Source organism: Helianthus annuus, chromosome 12, assembly GCF_002127325.2.
Source record: "Helianthus annuus cultivar XRQ/B chromosome 12, HanXRQr2.0-SUNRISE, whole genome shotgun sequence".
NCBI classification, from domain to species: Eukaryota; Viridiplantae; Streptophyta; class Magnoliopsida; order Asterales; family Asteraceae; genus Helianthus; species Helianthus annuus.
In genome coordinates, this window is record NC_035444.2 from 65,541,941 (window position 1) to 65,565,813 (window position 23,873).

At 39.3% G+C, this 23,873-nt stretch overlaps 1 long non-coding RNA gene across 1 annotated transcript; it reads right to left on the reverse strand.

Moving 5' to 3' along the window:
• Window positions 1-4,914: 4,914 nt before the first annotated feature.
• On the reverse strand, window positions 4,915-6,407 carry LOC110896783. Its single transcript, XR_002568161.2, has 3 exons — window positions 6,214-6,407; window positions 5,464-5,574; window positions 4,915-5,388 (listed from the first exon to the last, which is right to left on the reverse strand). It is a non-coding gene; the product is annotated as an uncharacterized LOC110896783 (long non-coding RNA).
• Window positions 6,408-23,873: the final 17,466 nt, after the last annotated feature.

The window sequence follows — 23,873 nt, forward strand, 5'->3', positions numbered from 1 at the left end:
AAGAACAAAAAAACAGGAAGAATAAACAAAGCACAAATCTATCACAACAATTACACCAGTAAGTAACTAGGGCGAAACCTTGACAGGGACCAGATCAGAGGTTCATCACTCAAAGGTGCCTCTGCAAGTCTTATCAAGGGAGCATGTAGACCCAGACACAGTCTAACAAACAGAGATAAACAGAAACAACAAATAACAGAGAATATGAGCAAATCAAGAACCAAACAATCAGCCAAAAACTGCAACAGGATGTACCCTTCCTGTGTCCCAATCAATAAAACCGGTCCACACTACCTCGGCAACAATAATGCCTAAATGCAGGGAAACAGAAAAAACGGAAGAAATATAACAAGGAAAGATCTCACCAAGCAGATGAACCCAAGTCAGGGTTCCTCCAAATCTGATTAGGATTTTACAATATTTGAGGATTGAACCCTAATCAGAGCGGCAACTTCCAATATTCCTTCCAAAACGCAGCTCCAATGTCGGCAAACAGTGAAGTTCACCAAGACTCGGACAGCAACACAAACCCTAGATTTAGGGTTTCTGCAAACTCGAACAGCACAAACTTCAAGACAATGAAATCTTCAAGATCTGGAACCGGCAACAAGATAACTACTCAGATCCACCTCGAATACGTAGCGGAACACTGATCGGAACTCCCAAGAGCAATCAATGCTCTGATACCATGTTAAAACAATGGTATCAAACTGTAATCGACAAGAACCCAAACCAAAGCACTTTATTAACCGAGAAACTTGATGATTACAACTGAAAAAACGACGAACAGAATGAAGATAAATTGATATTAACTCTCAACCCTCAAACACAGATGATTATCAACACAATAATCATCAAATCTCACAAGATCTCACAAGACAAAATCACTGATACAAACAAACCAGCGGTTACATGGACAGAAACCCTAAGTGACAGTTTTAGAGAGAGGAAGCTGGAATCAGATATCTGCAATAATGAACAAGTTATGTGACAACTCTTTTAATGAGCCATTAGTCTTGCAGCAGTCTTGAATAGGCCCAAACAGCACCAATATCTCGAATAGGCCCAAACAGCACCAACAGCCCAGTAACCGAATAGCCCAGTCCATCAGCAGCGTAATATCCAGTGTCCAGCAACAGCGATAGGTCCAGTAAGTGTCCAGTAACATGTAACAAAAAATAAGCCCACCATTAAGTAACATGTAACACTTATATTATATTAAACTGAAGTAATATGCAGAAGTAATATACTATTTTAACAGCAGCACACCATCCTAATAAAAATTCTAGGCAACAGGTGTGAACTTTCAATAAGTAAACGGTTTATTCATTATTATCTTTCTAAAAAAGAAAGTTAATACGATTTTAGTGATTACAAAAGTCTTGTCGTAAGCATAACAATCTAATTTTTATTTTTATTTTTTGGCAAAAGAAATTTAAGATGTAATAAATATATGTATTAAAAAGTCTAGAGTAAAGTATTATTTTAGTTTCTGTGTTTAAGTCCAAAATATCACTTTAATCCAAATAGATTTTTTCTTCTCTCTGTCACTGACTTTTCTCATTTTTTTGTCATTTTCGTCCAACTCTCTAACTCCGTTCAAAAAGGCCAGTTAACTAAAAGGGTATTTTGGTTAAACCATGTTTTTCATTTTCTTTGTGCATTTTCATCCAACCTTCTTTTTATATATTTATTTTCTTTTAATTATAAGAGTAAAGTACAATTTGGCATTGAGGGCAAAAAGGTCATTTCCCCAAATCTAAAAAGTCTCGTACATATTTAATCCTTTAACTTATCTTATAAGCCACACTCAAGTCCTTGCTCCCCAAAGAACCTCTCGAATGGAACAACCCCACCGACAATTACCGAATTCCGGCGACTTCGAGCTCTGATCATCATGAATACGCTTTACGATGAGGCAATACATTGTTCTTCTGATCACATTTCCACGTTTTAGGTATGGCATTGTCTTAATTTTGTATTTGAACTTTCATTTGGTCATTCGATTCGTGTGTTGTTTGTATAATAGCTGAAATGTGCTTTGTTTTTCTTAGATTTCTATTGGGATTCAGGGTACATGTGACAAGGCGTCACATTAGGATCCAGTATCAGGTCTTGATGAGGACCGGCAGGGGGTTTCGAGTGGACCTCTGTTTCGGTCTTCGCATGTGAAGGCTTCCGGCTGCTTTTCCTGTACATATATGATGCATAGCTAATAGCGTAACTATAACTGTTGTTTTGGTTAGTTTGGTCTGGTCGTTTTTTTGGTTTTAGTCGTTGATAATCAATGTTAATTACAACAGTTTAAGTGTTTTACATGGGTTGGTCAAGTTTTGGGTTTTAGCCGTTGATGATCAGTGGTAACCCATGTTTTGAATATGTATGAATGTTGTATGACTTAATGATATTATCAATGATGATGAATAACTGATTTTACAGTTTCTGGTTTATCAATGATGATGAAACATAATTTTACAATGTTTGTTTGTTTAGTTTAAGATAACCTTTGGATGAACATGTATTTGACTGTTTCTAGATTGCAAGGCTGATGAATGAACATGTGTTAGTGTTAGTCATTTGAATGAACATGTTTAGTTTTTGATAACTTGTTTATGCATTTAAGTGAATGCATGTATTTGAATGAACTAGTATTTGAATCCATGTAATTGAATGTAGATAACCTTTTATTCGAATGAACATGTATTTGATTCAACAAAACCACAAGGATTTAACTGTAATCCAACATTTTGATGTTGAAACATGTTTGACTAAAAAAAGGTCTTTTGATGTTCAAACTTGAGGCAACAACTTAGGTCAAACAGAGGTTAAAACCACTTTATGTATGTTGTACCAAGTGCAGTAAGGTGTTTGGGAATTTAATAAACAAAGGTCAAAACAGTTTGGGCGTTGTAGAAGTCAAACCCATTTGAACTTCTATAAGTCAAACCCAATTCAAGTTCAAAAAGTCAAAGATGTTTCAAATCGGGTTACTTGTGCTATTACGGGTGTTGTTGTTAAAACCTTCATACTGCGGATTAATTAAGATTAGTCGGTGCTTAGTTAGTAGATTAGAAATTGTTTTGAATATGGAGGAAATAACTAGATATATACGTTCAGGAACTGAAAGTTTAAGTAAACTAATGGGGGAGGGGGATATTTTGGTATTTTCACTCGATTACATACGGTAAGTTATGTGGAGGGACTTAATTGCTAGCAACCGATAACCACAGGAACTGAAGTGTTGAATTTTTTCAAGTGAGAGCTGTATGTGTAAGTGGGTGTATACTACAAGGACGGAAATTGTATTTTACTCTAATAATATATATACACACAACTTATACTCTCTCTCTCGATCATCCCTATCTTCTCTCTATCCCTCTATAACTTGAAAACCACCACAACTTCTCCATAACCTCCACCGCCGCCTTCACCACCTTCCACCACTACCGTCAAAACCACAACCCACATCCACCATCTACTCCACCTCTCATTCCCCATCGCCAGAAAACGAGAAACCCATCAGATCAGAAACCATTCGCCGCCTCCCCCTTCTCCGCTCAAGAACAACTACGGCTAGCGCCCCTTTCTCCGCCCAAGAACACACCTGCCCGTCGCCTCTTCTCCGCTCAAGAACGCTTTCGGTCGCCGCCCACTGCTCATCTCAAGAGCAACTCCGGCCACCACTCATCATTATCATCATCTCTGCCCATTGAAGGTTGTTGTATGATCTGCAATTTTTATTGTGTTTTGGGTTTTTTGTTTGAGGTAGAGGGGTTTTCAGATCTGGCTTTTTATTTTGAATATGAGGTCCTCAGATTTGGGTTATTATTTTGAATATTGGGTATGCCATGTTTGTCATAAGGCATGTTTAGATTCTTTTGGGGAGCATGCAGTTTATTGTGGAGAGCTCCCGAGGTTCAAATTCCGACAAGATTTGGTTAGGGATGTCCTTTTTGACATATTCAGGCTCACTGATATTTCTGCTAAGAAATAGGCACCTGTTAATTTCGAAACTGACCCGTTGGAAGGGAGATCTACCCTTCGAACAGCCGACATTCTGGTCTTTGGATGGGTAGGAGGAAAACATGCATGTGTGGATCTAACAGGGGTTTCCCCTCTTGTGGGCGTAGGGGGTAGTGCTTTCACGGTGGGTCAGGCTGCTCTAGGTAAAGTGACCAAACACGAGAAAGCGTGTCTTAACAACCAACACATGTTTATCCTATTCGCTTTTGATCATTTTGGTTTCCTGGCGCCAGAGGCTGTGGACCTACTTAGTCGAGTTCAAAAGGTCATGCATAGTGATATTATAACCCCAAGATCTATGGCGTAGTTTTTAAAAGACTTAGTTTTGTTATTCAAAAAGGCGTAGCAGCGCAGCTTGTTGCCCGTTTACCATCTATCTCGATGTAAATTCATAACACGTTTCAACTAATAGAAAAATAAGTTTATATTAGGTTTTCAAGGTGGGTCGTTGAAATTAGTGGTGGTGGTGTAATTGGTGGTATTGTTGACATAATAGAAAACGAAATATAGCTAAATAGATTGCAGTGACGGCTAGTTGTAAGACCCATAGTAATTTTTAACATTTCTATATTATTAAAGCAATTTGTATGAAAAATGTCACTAAACAAAACTTTTACATAATAAGTATTTAAACATGTTTACAACATCCAAAAACATCATTAAAAGTGTTTACATAATCCACTTTAATAAAACACTAGCCTAAGATCCCGCGAGTTTCGCGGGTGGCTTAATACAAACATATAATATCTACTGACATTGAAGCCCATGTAAATCATCCTTTTTGTTCTAGGCCTTTCCAAAGTTAAGCTTCACGTCTAAGGGTCGCCGGATGGATATCTTCTGGACCAAATATTAAAGCACCAAACAAAACTTTAGAATGAAAAGGTAACATAAAGCATTGATGAAGCATGTCGGAACTAAATCACAACATACCACTATATTTTGCGCTTGAATATATGAAAACTCATGGTGTATCAACTTAAAATTAGATTTATATATGCTAAAATATACATATAAGTTGCCTAATATGCAATAAGTAATTACACAAATCAATCCCTAAGAAACTTGGTAATCGTTTTGTAAATCATCTTGGATAAGGACTTATTAACCCTTGCCAATATATTTTAATGTTGTAGCTTTTAACCCTCGCCTAACCCAGATGCATAGTGCTCGATGTTCTATCCTGCAACCAAAATCATTATCACGGTATTTAAAACATTTTTATAACTGAAAGCAAAGTGTAGATATTACTGAGTCGGCCTAAAAGAATATACATTTGTTTTTAAAAGTTCATTGAATAAGAAGGAAAACAAAACACATACTACAAATGTTATTCTTCCTGGTAGATGGCTTAGTGATACCCACCTAAAACATACATGGGTTGAAGAACTGAAGGGTTAATCAACAATTATATTAATTAATATATATAGGGTAACATACCTTTGTGCCAAGTTTCAAGTGCACCACTTGCCACGTTATTTGCGTGCATCTTTCAGTTATTTCTGGTTTCTTTCCATCAACAAACATGACCCCGTGTGTTAGTCGGGTGGCCTAAAAAAATATTTACCGGTGTTGATTAACCCTTCAGTTCTTCAACCCATGTATGTTTTAATGAAAGATTTGTTTTTGTATTAGTACTACATAAATATAAAAATACACTTAATTAAAATAAATGAATACGAAATGTGACTTGGACGTAATAGAACTGGCTTGATTTTTGGTCCATTAATGCACTTGGGTCGTTTTTTTCACGTGATACTCAATTTGACTTGGACGTTATGGCTTCGGCTCATCGGGTTTGTTTCTATTTTGGACCCATTACATGACCAAGCCCATTTGCCAACCACATGCATCCATCCACAACCTAATAACAACAATAAGAACATCCAAATTCAAGAATATATAAACATAAAACACAATTAGTGCTCCTGGCTATCCCCACTTTCTATTCAAAGTTGTAGTAGTTTTCCGATTGATTAGGACCCGTGTTTTTCATCTTTAAATGATACGTTGGCATTTGAGAAAATTAGAGCAAAAAGTTTGAAGCAAAGATTTCTCATCTTAATTTTCATTTTAATTATTTGTCATCCAAAAGGCCAACAATCTAGAATTTGGCTTTATTATATTATCTATGAGTAGCAGAAAAAAAAAGAAAAAAAAAGAAGAAAAGTCAGCAGTAGTTTAGATTACCTTCAACGTGTGTATTCTTTGCAGGGTCGGCTCAAGCTTTTTAGAGGCCTAAAGCAACTAATAAATTCTGGGCCTTTTTCCAAGATTATTTGAAAATACATGTAAATAACGATAAAAAAATAGATAGAACCATTCTCACCTCAGCTAATTTAGTATAGTTGATTTGTAGTATTTGAAATAAAGATTCTTGACCACTAATAATATCATCTAGTTGAAGATATTTGCATTACCTGCAAACAAAATAACAATTTTAATATGATCAAGATAACGGAGGAGTGCAAAGTTTATTCGTTCTAGCTGATAGCTTAGGCAATAGTTCAATACCCCTTAAAACACAATGACCAATATCCACTATGAGATTCAATGAATAAAGATTTCATGAACTTAGGAGTAAAATAGCAAAACGGTCCATTGGAAGTGCACTTATTTGATTAAGGGTATGATGGATTAGATGGATCAGAAAAACTGGTCAAAGGCTGGTCGGTTCTAAAGAGAAAGTAAGTCGCAAGTATTTCATTTGCATCTGAAATAGACATTAGAGTCCTTTCATTGTTAAACAGATCAAAAGTCATCTTAACATGTATACAAATACCCTAGTCGAGATCGGTATTCCTTACAGAAATTGTTGCTATTGGTTGTAATAAATTATGCTTATAATACCAAAATAAGCGAAGAAACTGTTGACTGACCTAAACCCATTTGAGGTGCACAACTAATTGTTGTCTTGTTGATGCGAGGAAGTAAACAAAATTGTTTCGGGAGAAACTAAAAAACGATTATACCTGCAATAGGCAGAGGTTTACGCCTCTATGGGATCCGATAAGCTTGATGACTTGAGTAAGGCAGATGGTCCCCATATTGATGTTTTTGAGGTATTGCCAAAGAACATTATACGTTTACAAAGGAAGAAGATGTGTCTGTGATAAGTAAAAACATATTAGAGCTTCAATAACAAAAATAATAAGTAAAAGCATAACATAGAATAGATTAACAAATAAGCAAAAGAAATAATAATTAGCAGAAGATACAAGTGTTAGATGATGTAAGAATCCAAGTGATAAGAAGATGATTGAACAGAAGGGAAAAGATGCAGATGGCTAGGGTTTGAAAAAGGTAAATTCTCATAAAGGGGTTTGCTGAGTTATTAGCATATGATCTTATGCATGACTTAATCGCAGTCTACTTGACAGTATATGTGAAAAGATTGAATATATTTAGTGTGTGTAAAGAGGAAGTAAAATGAATAATATAACTAACCACACTTCTAGTGTGAATTGATGGTGTAACCAAGAGCACCATGGTCATCCTTAGTTCGAAAAAAGTCATGTTCATAAGCATTTTCAACACTATAACTACCCATTGCTGATGAATTACTTGGAAGAGGAATAGTTGTATAAATATTAAGTATATTTTGACGATAAGCAATAATCACATAGGAAATGTAAGTGAAAATAGCATAGGCACCTGATACATGAACATACTCATTTATAAGATCTCCATCTAAAGAAAATCTTAATGTAACGCCCTGCTTTTTCATACTTTCCATAATTAGAAAGCTCGCCTTGTAATGCTATTTTTGGAAAACTTGTATTATTGTAGTCGTCTTTTCGTTGTAAAATCCGAGACTTGGATCATAAATAAAATTCGTATTTCTTTAAATTCACCATCTACATATTCATACATGTTCATACGTTCGAATTCATTGTACATCGAATCCTTATTTGTAAGTCATACTTATACGATACTTATTCACGATGCATGTCCATGCCTGTCCTTAAATTGTTGATACCTAAAAACCCCTAATAATATGCTTATTTATACAACGGTTAATCATCTAATATATGACATATACTTGTCACTTACAAACATGCTACATACTTGTACATTACACTTTTTACCTAGTTAAATCATGTTTTATTTCATATTTCACCTTGTTACAAGTTAGGGGAAACATTGTTGCATATTATTACACAACTTAATTAACAAAATTACTCATTATAATGTTTTAAAAAAATAAAAAAACAAAGAAATATGGCAGCCCCAATTCAGCAAAATTCAGCCCCATATAGTTGGGTTTTGTGGGCTAGTTTCAAGGTGTAACCCCTTCTAAACACTTCTAAAGCCCAACCCATTGAAACCCTAATCCTTCCCCCTATAAATAACACTTATAACCAGCCTCCCTACAACTTTTGCAACACTAAAAACTCTCAAAACATCCTCCAAACCGTAGCTGAAAGCAAGGGTTCGAGCAGATTGACACCCCTTCACGAAAATGAGCATAACTCACTCAATTCTTATCCGATTCACTCGATTCTTTTTCCTACTACTTTGTATTGACCTTATCTACGTTTCCATGGGTTTTTCACAGTAAATAAGTCCCTGGAATGTCCCCAAATAGGCTCCAAAGTGGGCTGTTCATTTCTGTTTTTATCTAAACTTTGTTAAACTCATCCAACTTGTGTCTAACACATCTCACACCTATGTCCTAATGCTTACAACCTCACTTATGGTTGGTTAAGCTTAAAAACAAGGTTGAGACACTATAAATCAGAGGTTAAAACCTCAAATACTTTCTGTTTTGTTAGGGTATTTAACCCACAAATCATGTCAAGCTTAGATCTTGATGAATGAGTGATTATGGAACAACTTGGGTTGTCCTACATACAATCCTCACATGATTTGATGATTTCTCTATAGTTAGGTTGTTTATGTTATTGTGCTAAACCTAGTTCGTGACCCTCCTTGGTTGTTTTTACATCAAATGAAGTGGTGAACATTCAAGGGGTTCCTAAATGGAAGCATGTTCTTCCTACCCCATACATGACATCTATGATAACACGAGGTGCCTAAATGAAGATCCTAATCTTCTATCTCCTACTTGAATTATTGGACTAAATAATATGTAGTACTTAACCTAGATATATATACACTCATTCGAACCTTTGATGTTGAACTTATGTTTATATGTTAAAGTAGTAGAACATCACCTAAGACCTAAACCTTGTTGTGATTCTTATGGGTGTTCAACTCATGAAAACATTATCATAACCCTTGTGGTTACCAAGTGTCATACAAGTGTTAAGTGTTGAAGATGATTATTTTCACATGCTATTCTCATATCTTACTTTTATGTTGTTTTAAATACCGAATCTCGACTCTAAGCATACTTGAACTTTAACCCTATACATTCAATCTTCTAACCTCATCAACTCGTCAATAATTGGATAATTGGAAAGCATATGCAAACTTTGTGAGTATACTCGTATTCCCCCTTTTTACTTTTATCACTTTTGGGGTGTAACATGTTTTATCTATCAACAAACTTACACATGAACATTTTGCTTAAACACATGAGCATTCCTATAACATGCTTGTATACGTGATGGCTTGATGCTTTAAACTTGGATTTATCTTATGTGTTGAATTTATCATTAACTTCGTACGAGCCAAACCGTGACATATGTAGCGCTATAGGATTAACGACCCGCCTCTTTATCTTCGGTAATGTCATGAGCATATTGCGTTTCCTTGGTTTGATATGTTAGACACATACCATATTTAAATGTTCATCTTGAATCACATGCTTGCTATGAGGAATTGTTTAAAACTTACTTTTGCTATGTATGTATCAAACTTGTATACTCGCCTTTGCTTTTGCATTGAATTATTTTAAACATGTTACAGGTTGATGAGGATGATGCTAAGAAAAGAAGTAGCGTTGATGCCTAGATACACATATAGACGTTAGGGTTTAATATGTTGTATCAATTTTGTTAAGTTGTCATGTCATTTTGTTAAACTTGTTGTATTTGAATTTCTTGTAATGTTGACAATTTATCTTATGAAATGAAATCGGATTATTTAAATACTTGTCACAATTATTAGCGTTATGATGTCTCGAGCAATCTCACACTTCGTCTCATCCCGATGTTTCCGCCATTGGTTGGGGTGTGACAGATTGGTATCAGAGCCATAACTATAGGGAATTAGGAAAAGTAGGGATGCTTTAGCCTAGTCTATAGTTTTAGAGCCTTATTCTTATGTTTTACTTGAAACTACTTGCATGCTACCTTATTTGATCTTATTCATTCTCTTTCGATCTTTTAAGCATATATGGCGCTTATGTGTTAACACTTGACATGTTATACTTGCTTTATTATGTGCTAATACATGTTTTATTGTCCCACTCATTATGTGCTATTCTTAATATGCTTCATTGTGCGTTTATATTTGTTGTTTATTCCTTTAACATACTCTTTCCCTCATGCATTTTACTCGACTATTCTAAATCCGTAAACACTCGAGACGAATTCACCAAAATAGGTGTGAAACCCACAATTTGGTGAATGACTCTCAATCCTTCTACTTTTCTTTTCTTACACGAAATTCACCATCAAGTTAGGAGTGAAATCCTCACCTCGATGGAGGAATTCAAATTTCAAATTCTAGTGGACCCTCGTCAAAGTGTTGAAATTAAATTTTGACCCGACGAGTACCAACCACACTTAGGATACTAAATCGCCAAGTTAGGGGTGAAACCCGCACCTTGTCAACTAGTTCCACTCCTTGATATTTTGTTTTTCATAAATCCCGCCAAGTCTCGAAATTTTGATTGATTTGGGACATGTAGTAACCGGAAGGGTAAATACCGTTAACCGACTTGTCGGCGAGAGTATTTTACCTATTAGGCCAAAGCATGCTCCTCAAATTCGAAAGACTTTTCGACCACTTTGGTTAGTCAAAGTTCCGTTTTGGAACCATCCAAATTTTGATCAACATGTGTTTCTAATATTTATTTTATACGATGCAATATTTCAAACTCGAGTATACTTTTGATATTCTCTTTTCATGCACACAACATATTGAACCTTTTCCATACATTTATATATATGCATGATTTCATATAATTTAAATTCATATTCTTTGTAACGACGAGTGGAGACATATCATTAACATTGGAGTGATTTCCTTACCTTGACGATTAACTCCACTCCCCTTTTCTAATAAAAAAAAAACGACATCCCCACCGAGTTAGGGGTGATTCCCTTACCTAGGTGATCGTTACCAAAACGTCTCTTCAAAATATCTTATTATGCAAACTCGATCATATTTTATACCCAAATTGTTTATCATTATTCAAAATACCCCCTCATACCGATTTCAAAATGCATTGTTTTATCAAATGTACTTCTTATTCTACAATCTACTTTCACTCAACTCGTATACGCGAGATTCATAATCAGGTCTTAAAACGTTTTATTGCTCGAACTTCAAAACCTTACGAAATGCTACCTATTAATTTAATCGGTTCAATGAAACTTTGCCCATGAACTTCATATTCGACTTAATCACTAAAACATGCTCACCTTCTACTTTTAATCAAAATCCAACCAACCTTTCTCAAATACTTATAAGATCTTATAGAAGTTGTATGATTGTTTTACCAAATACCCTTTTCAACATCAACAAATCATTTGTTAATTTTTTTAATCACTAAGTCCTTTTGCTAAATTTCTCTTCTAAGGATCCTAGTTTTCACAAGAACCTCCTAAATTCATAATTTCTTATTTGATGAAACGAACTTACTTTTTAACGAAAACCTTTTTCCTACACCAATGTGACAAACCGCACTTCCAAGGTTAGTGTCACTTAAATTCCATAAATCTTCAGCGTGTGTTTTTACGATTAAATTACTCGCATTGTGTCGTTTAGATTAGTTGTGTGTGCATGTTCGCAAAATAGTTAAGCATTTCTTTGTGTCGTGTGGCTACCATACATATTCCCTGCAATGCGATAGAATTAAAGAACGGGGACCGGTTACTTGTTAGTTATAGTGGGCCGGCCCTTTATGTGTTAGTAATCTTTGGCATGACCACAAGCCCATAATGGGTCACCTACCATACATATTAATACGTAGGTTATGCACATGATCCCACGAACCTTTCATAAACCCTATTTTTCCCCAGAAACCATTGACGGCAGTGATTGAACACCATCACCGTCATCGAAGCCTTCTTCTCTCTCGAAGTGCGACCACAGTAGATACCTAACCCTTCCCGAGACGTCATCTTGTTCGGTCAAGTTTCGGTCAGTAATTTCATTAGTATGTAACTTTTATTTGCTAAGTGATGACTTCGTTGTGTATGATCTTGATCGTCAAAGTTGATTGTATGCTTTATAAACATGATAATCATAACAGTGTGTTCATGCATGATAAATGATGTTAGGGTTTCCATGCTAGGATTAAGAACCGTAACTGAACCAGGATTGTCACGGCTTCGGCATGGTTTCGGCATGGTTTCGGTTACATTACGGCCGGTTCGTAACAGAAACTATTGATTTGATAGTCTTTTTATGCAGACGATTAGTATTAATGATTTAATTGTTGTAATGAGAGGATAGCATGATAAGCGATGATTGTTTGATTTTCTGTTGATCTTTTCGGTAATGATATAGGGAAACCGGTTATTGTGAATCATTATGTAAATGTATAGTGGCAACTAGTGATGTAAGTCATGATAATAATGTTGATGATTTGTGGCTTGGCTATGCTCTGTTTATGGAACTAAAACATGATATAGAATCTTGATATCATGCTAATAGGAACACCGGTAAATCGATGCGGTTAATGAATGTCAATGACCTTGTGTTATAACATATTTATAAGAGGTGCTAATAAGACGAATGAATGATAGATCAGAACAATAACCTGGTTAGGGTATGGATTCATGAACTACATTAACACACCAACTTGCATCCTAACTATACCTTCGAACTAGGCCGCACACGTTGACTGAACACACGCGGGGGACGGGTCATTTAAACCTGGGCCGACTCTTTTTTTTAAAACGCTGGGCTACCGCCCCAGCTGGTCACGTAAAAGAACTCAGGATTACATGCCCTTATGGACCGGTTTGTGAGAGGGAATCACCTGGTTGTGGGTAGCATGGCATGGTGGGATAGTGCAAGTGTGGGACGCTGGGGGTGGGCCGCACAACAGTCCCAATGAATGAGTAGAAAAGGAACTAGGGGGTTAGTTTATTGGGCCTTATGGGCGGCATGTACAATGGACGGCCAATAAACATAAAGTGTCGGCCATGTCAATAGTTGTGGTAATATTATAAGAAAACATATACTACCCATGGATATCCAAACTTTGGTCCAATAGATACTCACCAACTCAAATGAAACCAACACATGTGAGGTATTGTGTGGACCAACAAGTTGTTTAGGCTGTTGTCAGATTCCCCTACATGTGTGTGCAATTGATGTGTGCTTTACAATATGGAAATTTTCATGGGATTGCACTCTTTACTATTAGTGACACACGGATACGATGCGGATTGTTATGATAATTGTCATGTGCAACTGTATGATTTAAATAATGATGAAACTGATGACGCTTGTTAATCACGGTAGGGTTTGGGTTGAACAACTGGACGGGTAATTAAGACATACCGAGCAAACCGAGGTGAGTTCACTACATTCGAGCATGCGTCCCAGTGGTTGGGGACAGTCAGTGGGTATTCCAAGGGGGGATAAGTCTTTGGGTAAAAACGGGTATATTGGTTAATATTCTCACCTATCATCTTTTGTAAGTCCCTCATCGGGTATTAGTTAGTAGCGCTACTTAGGTTTGGCACCCTCACACCGCTCCTGTAGAGGACGGAGGTGAACTAATGACCCAGTCTGGCCCAGTACTAGATAGGAGTACGTGGGAAGGGCAGTCGTGTATTTCAGGAGCCGTCATTGTTCGGAATTGAGATATTAACAATATTACTTGCATTGGTTATTGAACTGTTTTACATACAACGGGTAACAAACGTTTTCTAAAACTGTGAACTCGCCAGCTTTGTCTGATACACGTGTTACATGCTCGCAGGTCCTTAGGTACTTGGAACGCAGGAACTTGCTGGCTGGAGGGCGCGAGTGGTCATGGTTGCATTGTTGAGTTATTTAACAAACATTTATTTACTTTGGTTGTGTGAAACATATACTTTGTGATACGTTAATGCTTCCGCTGAACTTAATGGTTTCGAACAACTTGTGCTTGGATTTTATTACTAATAATTTATGAAACTTTGTTTTGACCTTGTGATTCAATGTAATTGGTGGCTCCTAGCTTGTTGTCACACGCCTAACAGGGACACTCCCTAGGTGGTAAATTGGGGGTGTGACAGTTTGGTATCAGAGCCACTGGTTATAGTGAATTCGGTTTTAAAAATGATTTATAAAACCAGACTATAACTGAACTGACACGACATTGACCGTGACACTCAGCTCCAGGCAGCAAGGTTCGTCTCTTGTTTACTATTGCATAGCATAGTTAGCACATACTCATGATAAGTATCACACCCGAACGCACACTTGATATTACAATACGAATTACTATGCTATCTGTTTATGTTACGTGTTTTAAGGGTAGGACTCTACTTGAACATACATGCTCTATGTTGTGTTGTCGTCGGTCGTACTGCATGAATTTGGGGAAACCTTTTAACATGAGTAGGGAGGAACTGAGATAAGCATGCAAATCGGGTTATTATTATGGGTGCACACATAATAACAACGTGGGGTGCACGTGAGTCCCAGTAAATCTCGACTAGTGTGAAAAAGGAATCCCACGTTGTTAGTCAATCTTGTATTAGAACCTCGAAAACTGTGAATACTATAGCAATACTTGACATCCGCTTGAAACGGTCTGTTAATTCGTTCCTTCTTCCCATACTTGTAGAATCATGAACGGACGTGGTGGAGGTCGTCGTGTTGGACGTAGTGGAGGCCGCGGTGGTGGGCGTGGCGAAATCCATATGACCCAAGCTGAGCTACAAGAATTACTCAACACCCAGGTGGCTGCAGCCTTGGCAGCTTATCAGGCTGGTATGACATGTACCAGACATTCCTTTCCTTTGAATCGTAAACTTGAGTCTTACTTGTTGGTATATTTTCTCTCGTTAATAGGTCAGCCGGCGCCACAAAACCAGCCTCACCCACCGGTTTGCACATTTAAAACTTTCATGGATTGCAAGCCACAGACCTTCAGTGGCACTGAAGGGGCTGTAGGACTTATACGCTGGTTCGAAAAGGCGGAGTCGGTGTTCGCAATATGTAACTGCCCGGTTGGGGATAGAGTAAAGTTTGCAGCAGGCACGCTTGAGGATGGTGCCTTGACCTGGTGGAATGCCCAGGTTCAACTGCTAGGTATTGAGGCAGCGAACGCCACTACGTGGGACGATTTTAAAGAACTGATGAGAGAGGAATACTGTCCTCGAGACGAAATACAGAAATTAGAGAATGAGTACTATGGTCTGAAAATGGTGGGGTCTGAAATTGAAGCATATGTGAAGCGGTCGTATGAGTTAGCTGATTTGTGTCCGAACTTGTCCCGACCCATGTCCCGAAGAATCGAGTTGTTTATTAAGGGGTTACCTCCACGGGTGAAGGGTTTAGTTACAGCAGCGAACCTCAATAACCTAACTCAGATTGTTAGATTGGCACATAAAATCGTTGACCAGGAGGTGGAGAGCGACTCATTGCCACCTCGTATTTCTAGCACTACCACAGCTGCCACTACTTCCACTGCATCTGCTGCTGATAGCAAACGTAAGTGGAACGATACGGACAAGGGGTCCAACTCTGCACAGCCTCAGAAGAAGACGGATACTGGCAGCACCCGCAGTTCCAGTCAGACAGCATCAGTGAATCAGAACTCGAGTAACAAATCAGGGCAGGGATCATATGCGGGGAAGCTACCCTTGTGCAGCAAGTGTAACTATCATCACAAGGGACAGTGTGCTCGGGTTTGCCATCGATGTAATCGACCAGGGCATATGGCTAGGGATTGTAGGGCCACTTTTCCAGCTCAGCAGCAGCCATCACAGCAGATGGGTAGGCAACAATCGCAACAAAATCAGGGTACTCAGAGAGGGTGTTATCAGTGTGGAGCCGAGGGGCACTTCAAGCGAGACTGTCCTCAGCTGAAGCAGAACACGGGGGGTAGTAACGGGAACAACAATGCAGGGAACAATGCGGGTAATGTCGCGCGTGGGCGCGGGTTTGTGTTGGGAGCTGGGGAAGCGCGGAACGACGGCAACGTGGTTACTGGTACGTTTTCAGTGAACGGTGTTATTGCTTCTATTTTATTTGATTCTGGTGCCGACTGGAGTTACGTGTCTTTAGGGTTTAGTTCTCAGCTAGGGTTAAGTCCTACACTTCTCGTAATGAAACACATAGTAGAAATCGCAAATGGTAAAACGATCGAAGCTACACATGTTCTATTTGGGTGTAAAATCGATCTTCTGGGTCAAGTATTCGACATTGACTTAATACCTATTACTCTCGGAAGCTTCGACGTGATCGTTGGAATGGACTGGTTGTCCAAGTATCAAGCGGAGATTCTCTGTAAGGAGAAGATCATACGTGTTCCCCTTCCTAGTGGGGAATTTTTATCAGTTCAGGGTCATCGCAGTGGGACCCCAGTTAGTATTGTTTCGGCAATGAAGGCTCAGAAGTATTTGCGTAAGGGCTATCCTGCTATTTTAGCTCTTGTCACTGATTCACCGTCTGACGAAAGGAAGATTGAGGATCTTCCAGTTGTTCGTGAATATCCTGACGTATTTCCTGAGGAACTCCCAGGTTTACCTCCACATCGTCAGGTGGAATTCCAGATCGACCTCGCCCCAGCGGCAGCCCCGGTTGCTCGTGCGCCATACCGTCTTGCGCCAGGGGAGTTGCAGGAATTGTCAAACCAACTCCAAGAGCTGTTGGATAGGGGTTTCATCCGACCTAGCTCTTCCCCTTGGGGAGCCCCAGTCCTATTTGTGAAGAAGAAGGATGGGTCTTTCCGGATGTGTGTAGATTATCACGAGCTCAACAAGGTGACGGTTAAAAACCGTTATCCTCTGCCTCGTATTGACGACCTGTTTGACCAGCTGCAAGGGTCAAGTTTCTATTCGAAAATCGACTTAAGGTCGGGATATCATCAAGTGCGAGTTAGAGAAGAAGACGTTCCCAAAACAGCGTTTCGGACGCGATATGGTCACTACGAATTCTTGGTTATGCCATTCGGGTTGACCAACGCACCAGCGGTCTTCATGGATCTCATGAACCGCGTGTGCAAGCCATACCTTGACGACTTCGTTATCGTTTTTATCGACGACATTCTAATTTATTCCAAGAACAAGGAAGATCATGAGCGGCATCTGCGCCTTATCTTAGAGCTCCTGAGGAGGGAGCAGCTGTACGCGAAATTTTCTAAGTGTGATTTTTGGATTCGGGAGGTACATTTTCTGGGGCATATAGTTAATGAGATGGGTATACATGTGGATCCTGCCAAGATCGACGCTATTAGAAATTGGGCGGCACCAAGGAATCCTTCGGAGGTGCGGCAATTCCTCGGTCTAGCAGGGTATTATCGTCGTTTTATTCAGAACTTCTCGAAGATTGCTCAGCCACTCACCTCATTAACACAGAAGAAGGTAGTTTACTCTTGGGGAACGAAGCAGGAGGATGCTTTCCAGCTTCTGAAACAAAAATTATGCAGCGCGCCAATTCTATCTCTACCAGAGGGTACCGAAGATTTTGTGGTTTATTGTGATGCTTCGATTCAGGGTCTCGGTTGCGTGTTGATGCAACGCGAGAAGGTGATAGCTTATGCTTCTCGTCAGTTGAAGGTACACGAGAAAAACTACACGACACACGACTTGGAGCTAGGAGCAGTGGTCTTTGCACTGAAGATTTGGAGGCATTATCTCTACGGCACGAAATGCACCATCTATACTGATCATAAGAGCCTTCAGCATATCTTCGACCAGAAAGAATTGAATATGCGTCAGCGTCGCTGGGTAGAGTTGTTCAATGATTACGAGTGTGCCATCAAGTATCACCCGGGTAAGGCTAACGTTGTAGCGGATGCTCTTAGCCGCAAGGAACCGAAGCCGAAGCGTATTCGTGCCCTACAGCTTACTATTCACTCTGATTTACCTGCTCGGATCCGTTCAGCTCAGATTGAAGCGTTAAAGGAAGAAAATATCGAGGCTGAAGGATTACGAGGTCTACACAAGAAGAAGTTCGAGCAACGGTCTGACGGTATCTACTACTTCATGGAACGAATATGGGTTCCTTCATTTGGTGATCTTCGAGAGCTTGTGATGGACGAAGCACACAAGTCACGATATTCTATTCACCCAGGGTCCGATAAGATGTACCAGGACCTCAAGGTTTTGTATTGGTGGCCGAATATGAAAGCTCTCATCGCAACATACGTGAGTAAGTGCTTGACTTGCGCTAGGGTCAAAGCAGAGTACCAGAAACCTTCGGGTCTACTTCAGCAGCCGGAGATACCCATGTGGAAATGGGAACAGATCGCTATGGATTTCGTTACGGGGTTACCGAGAACACAGGCTGGGAACGATACTATATGGGTGATTGTCGACCGTCTCACAAAGTCAGCACACTTCTTAGCGATCAAGGAGACAGATAAGTATTCGCAGCTCGCAGCGGTGTACCTTAAAGAGGTGGTTTCTAGGCACGGAGTGCCGACTTCTATTATTTCTGATCGAGATCCTCGTTTTACTTCGGAATTATGGAAGGCTATGCATAAGTCGTTCGGCTCGCGTCTCGATATGAGCACGGCCTATCACCCACAAACGGATGGTCAGAGTGAACGCACCATTCAGACGCTAGAGGATATGTTGCGGGCATGCGTTATTGATTTTGGAAAAGGATGGGAGAAGCACTTGCCGTTGGTAGAGTTTTCCTACAATAACAGCTACCACACCAGTATCAAGGCGGCACCATTTGAGGCACTGTACGGGAGGAAGTGTCGTTCACCTCTTTGCTGGGCTGAGGTGGGTGATAGTCAGATCACGGGTCCTGAGATAGTACTCGAAACTTCAGATATGATCGTGAAAATCAGAGAACGTATGGCAGCTGCTCGTGATCGCCAGAAGGCCTACGCAGACAAGCGTGCCAAAGAGGTAGTGTTTGAAGTGAATGACCGGGTCATGCTGAAAGTCTCACCATGGAAAGGGGTTGTACGCTTTGGGAAACGTGGCAAGCTAAACCCACGTTATGTTGGGCCGTTTAAGGTTCTAGAGCGTGTCGGTAAAGTGGCTTATAGGTTGGAGTTACCTACTGAGCTGGGTAATGTTCACGACGTATTTCATGTATCACAGTTAAAGAAGTGTTATGCTGACGACCCATTAACAGTACCTTTTCAAGAGTTAAAGATCGACGACAAGCTGCAGTTTGTTGAAGAACCCATCGAGATCATGGACCGTGAGGTTAAAGTGCGTAAACACAGTCGTATTCCCATCGTTAGGGTTCGTTGGAACTCAAGACGTGGACCGGAGTTCACGTGGGAGCGCGAGGATCAGATGAAACTAAAGTACCCTCACCTCTTTCCCAAAGACAAAGCAGAGTCAAGCAAAACTGGTGAATCTCGGGGCGAGATTCCTCTTCAAGTTGGGGATGATGTCACACCTGGGCAAAATCCGCAATGATCTTGATTCCTCGCTTCATTTCTCTGTGATTACTTGCCAAATTTCGGGACGAAATTTCTTCAAGTTGGGGATGATGTGACAAACCGCACTTCCAAGGTTAGTGTCACTTAAATTCCATAAATCTTCAGCGTGTGTTTTTACGATTAAATTACTCGCATTGTGTCGTTTAGATTAGTTGTGTGTGCATGTTCGCAAAATAGTTAAGCATTTCTTTGTGTCGTGTGGCTAACCCTGGGAATTAGCTTAAGTCCGCGAAACATAGGCCCATCGGTTTTCCACACATTCCCTGCAATGCGATAGAATTAAAGAACGGGGACCGGTTACTTGTTAGTTATAGTGGGCCGGCCCTTTATGTGTTAGTAATCTTTGGCATGACCACAAGCCCATAATGGGTCACCTACCATACATATTAATACGTAGGTTATGCACATGATCCCACGAACCTTTCATAAACCCTATTTTCCCCAGAAACCATTGACGGCAGTGATTGAACACCATCACCGTCATCGAAGCCTTCTTCTTTCTCGAAGTGCGACCACAGTAGATACCTAACCCTTCCCGAGACGTCATCTTGTTCGGTCAAGTTTCGGTCAGTAATTTCATTAGTATGTAACTTTTATTTGCTAAGTGATGACTTCGTTGTGTATGATCTTGATCGTCAAAGTTGATTGTATGCTTTATAAACATGATAATCATAACAGTGTGTTCATGCATGATAAATGATGTTAGGGTTTCCATGCTAGGATTAAGAACCGTAACTGAACCAGGATTGTCACGGCTTCGGCATGGTTTCGGCATGGTTTCGGTTACATTACGGCCGGTTCGTAACAGAAACTATTGATTTGATAGTCTTTTTATGCAGACGATTAGTATTAATGATTTAATTGTTGTAATGAGAGGATAGCATGATAAGCGATGATTGTTTGATTTTCTGTTGATCTTTTCGGTAATGATATAGGGAAACCGGTTATTGTGAATCATTATGTAAATGTATAGTGGCAACTAGTGATGTAAGTCATGATAATAATGTTGATGATTTGTGGCTTGGCTATGCTCTGTTTATGGAACTAAAACATGATATAGAATCTTGATATCATGCTAATAGGAACACCGGTAAATCGATGCGGTTAATGAATGTCAATGACCTTGTGTTATAACATATTTATAAGAGGTGCTAATAAGACGAATGAATGATAGATCAGAACAATAACCTGGTTAGGGTATGGATTCATGAACTACATTAACACACCAACTTGCATCCTAACTATACCTTCGAACTAGGCCGCACACGTTGACTGAACACACGCGGGGGACGGGTCATTTAAACCTGGGCCGACTCTTTTTTTTAAAACGCTGGGCTACCGCCCCAGCTGGTCACGTAAAAGAACTCAGGATTACATGCCCTTATGGACCGGTTTGTGAGAGGGAATCACCTGGTTGTGGGTAGCATGGCATGGTGGGATAGTGCAAGTGTGGGACGCTGGGGGTGGGCCGCACAACAGTCCCAATGAATGAGTAGAAAAGGAACTAGGGGGTTAGTTTATTGGGCCTTATGGGCGGCATGTACAATGGACGGCCAATAAACATAAAGTGTCGGCCATGTCAATAGTTGTGGTAATATTATAAGAAAACATATACTACCCATGGATATCCAAACTTTGGTCCAATAGATACTCACCAACTCAAATGAAACCAACACATGTGAGGTATTGTGTGGACCAACAAGTTGTTTAGGCTGTTGTCAGATTCCCCTACATGTGTGTGCAATTGATGTGTGCTTTACAATATGGAAATTTTCATGGGATTGCACTCTTTACTATTAGTGACACACGGATACGATGCGGATTGTTATGATAATTGTCATGTGCAACTGTATGATTTAAATAATGATGAAACTGATGACGCTTGTTAATCACGGTAGGGTTTGGGTTGAACAACTGGACGGGTAATTAAGACATACCGAGCAAACCGAGGTGAGTTCACTACATTCGAGCATGCGTCCCAGTGGTTGGGGACAGTCAGTGGGTATTCCAAGGGGGGATAAGTCTTTGGGTAAAAACGGGTATATTGGTTAATATTCTCACCTATCATCTTTTGTAAGTCCCTCATCGGGTATTAGTTAGTAGCGCTACTTAGGTTTGGCACCCTCACACCGCTCCTGTAGAGGACGGAGGTGAACTAATGACCCAGTCTGGCCCAGTACTAGATAGGAGTACGTGGGAAGGGCAGTCGTGTATTTCAGGAGCCGTCATTGTTCGGAATTGAGATATTAACAATATTACTTGCATTGGTTATTGAACTGTTTTACATACAACGGGTAACAAACGTTTTCTAAAACTGTGAACTCGCCAGCTTTGTCTGATACACGTGTTACATGCTCGCAGGTCCTTAGGTACTTGGAACGCAGGAACTTGCTGGCTGGAGGGCGCGAGTGGTCATGGTTGCATTGTTGAGTTATTTAACAAACATTTATTTACTTTGGTTGTGTGAAACATATACTTTGTGATACGTTAATGCTTCCGCTGAACTTAATGGTTTCGAACAACAACTTGTGCTTGGATTTTATTACTAATAATTTATGAAACTTTGTTTTGACCTTGTGATTCAATGTAATTGGTGGCTCCTAGCTTGTTGTCACACGCCTAACAGGGACGCTCCCTAGGTGGTAAATTGGGGGTGTGACAACCAATTTACAAAACACGTGGGCAAGAAGACTTCATAGGGACCGACCATTTTTCGGATTACCTAAACCCTTTTAAACAAAATTAGCATTTCCATTTGTTACAAAATACGTTATGCATAACCAACGAGTACTTTATGTTCCTTTACATATACAAACTATATCCTACCTTTCAAACCAAGCTCAATCTAATTTTGATTCGACAAACTCAACGTTTTGTTTAAACAACTATACATGCACATCATCTTACACATTTTAGTCGATATCTTGCGATAACACCATTTATATCGTTCGTATCTACATACTTAACCTTTTTTATCCGCAATGTCTCAACGTACACTATATACGCAATATTTATTATTCATATCTACACCTATGTTCATACGTTTATGCTTGTACTTATACACATACTACTTACACGTTTATGTTTATGCTCATACATACATGCGTATTCATACTTAAACTTATGCTCATACTTTCATCTGTACTCATGATTCATACATCCGTACCTATACGCGAGGGTAATCCAAGAGATTTGCTTGCGTGGGTCCCCTACATACTTAAGCATGGACTTGCTTACATACTACATTCTTACATGTGCACATTCTAATTTTTTATGTGTACCCGAATTCATACACAACTAGTACAAGCTGTGCAGATCATGCGACGATCAAAATAATCGCGGGTGCACACGGGATTATAGTGATAGGCGTATGAGAACCATAGAGTGTGCTACTGCGTATGGTAAGACACGGAACGTAACATGACACCGAAGACGAAACGGGCGTAACATGGTCAAAACATGGTGGATATGCCGCTGGTACTTCCTATATATAAGTGTTTTCACCATGTTACCAAACTTTCGTAAAACGTGCCATGAGAAATTCAGTGTTTTACAGACCTCTTAGACCTAATACAAACTTTAAATAACTCACAAACGCATTATAGCCGATTATCCATGACGAGACTTCATCTTTAACACGCTACTTTCGTCTATCTAATACTTATATCATTCATATACTTGCATTCATTTAGTGTCAATTGTTCACCCCATACTCCTATTATTCTCCTATTTCCTTCCTTTCATACGAACCTCGTTCACAATCAAGCTCGTTTAAGCATTCAAATCCTAACTTATCTTACTACCCTTAGAACTTTCTAATTTTTTTAGCCATTTTAAATCGTTTTACCTATACCTGTTTACCCCTGCTTATGCCTCAAACCCATTTCGGCTCGACAAATCATTTTACAAACTTATCTTTATCTTCCCAAAATCTCGTACTTTTCAAAACGTTTCAAAATCTCAAGTCTCGAACTGTTACCAAAACTCTTTAAATCTACCTCTTAAATAAATTTCGGGACGAAATTTCCTAAAGGAGGGGAGACTGTAACGCCCTGCTTTTTCATACTTTCCATAATTAGAAAGCTCGCCTTGTAATGCTATTTTTGGAAATCTTGTATTATTGTAGTCGTCTTTT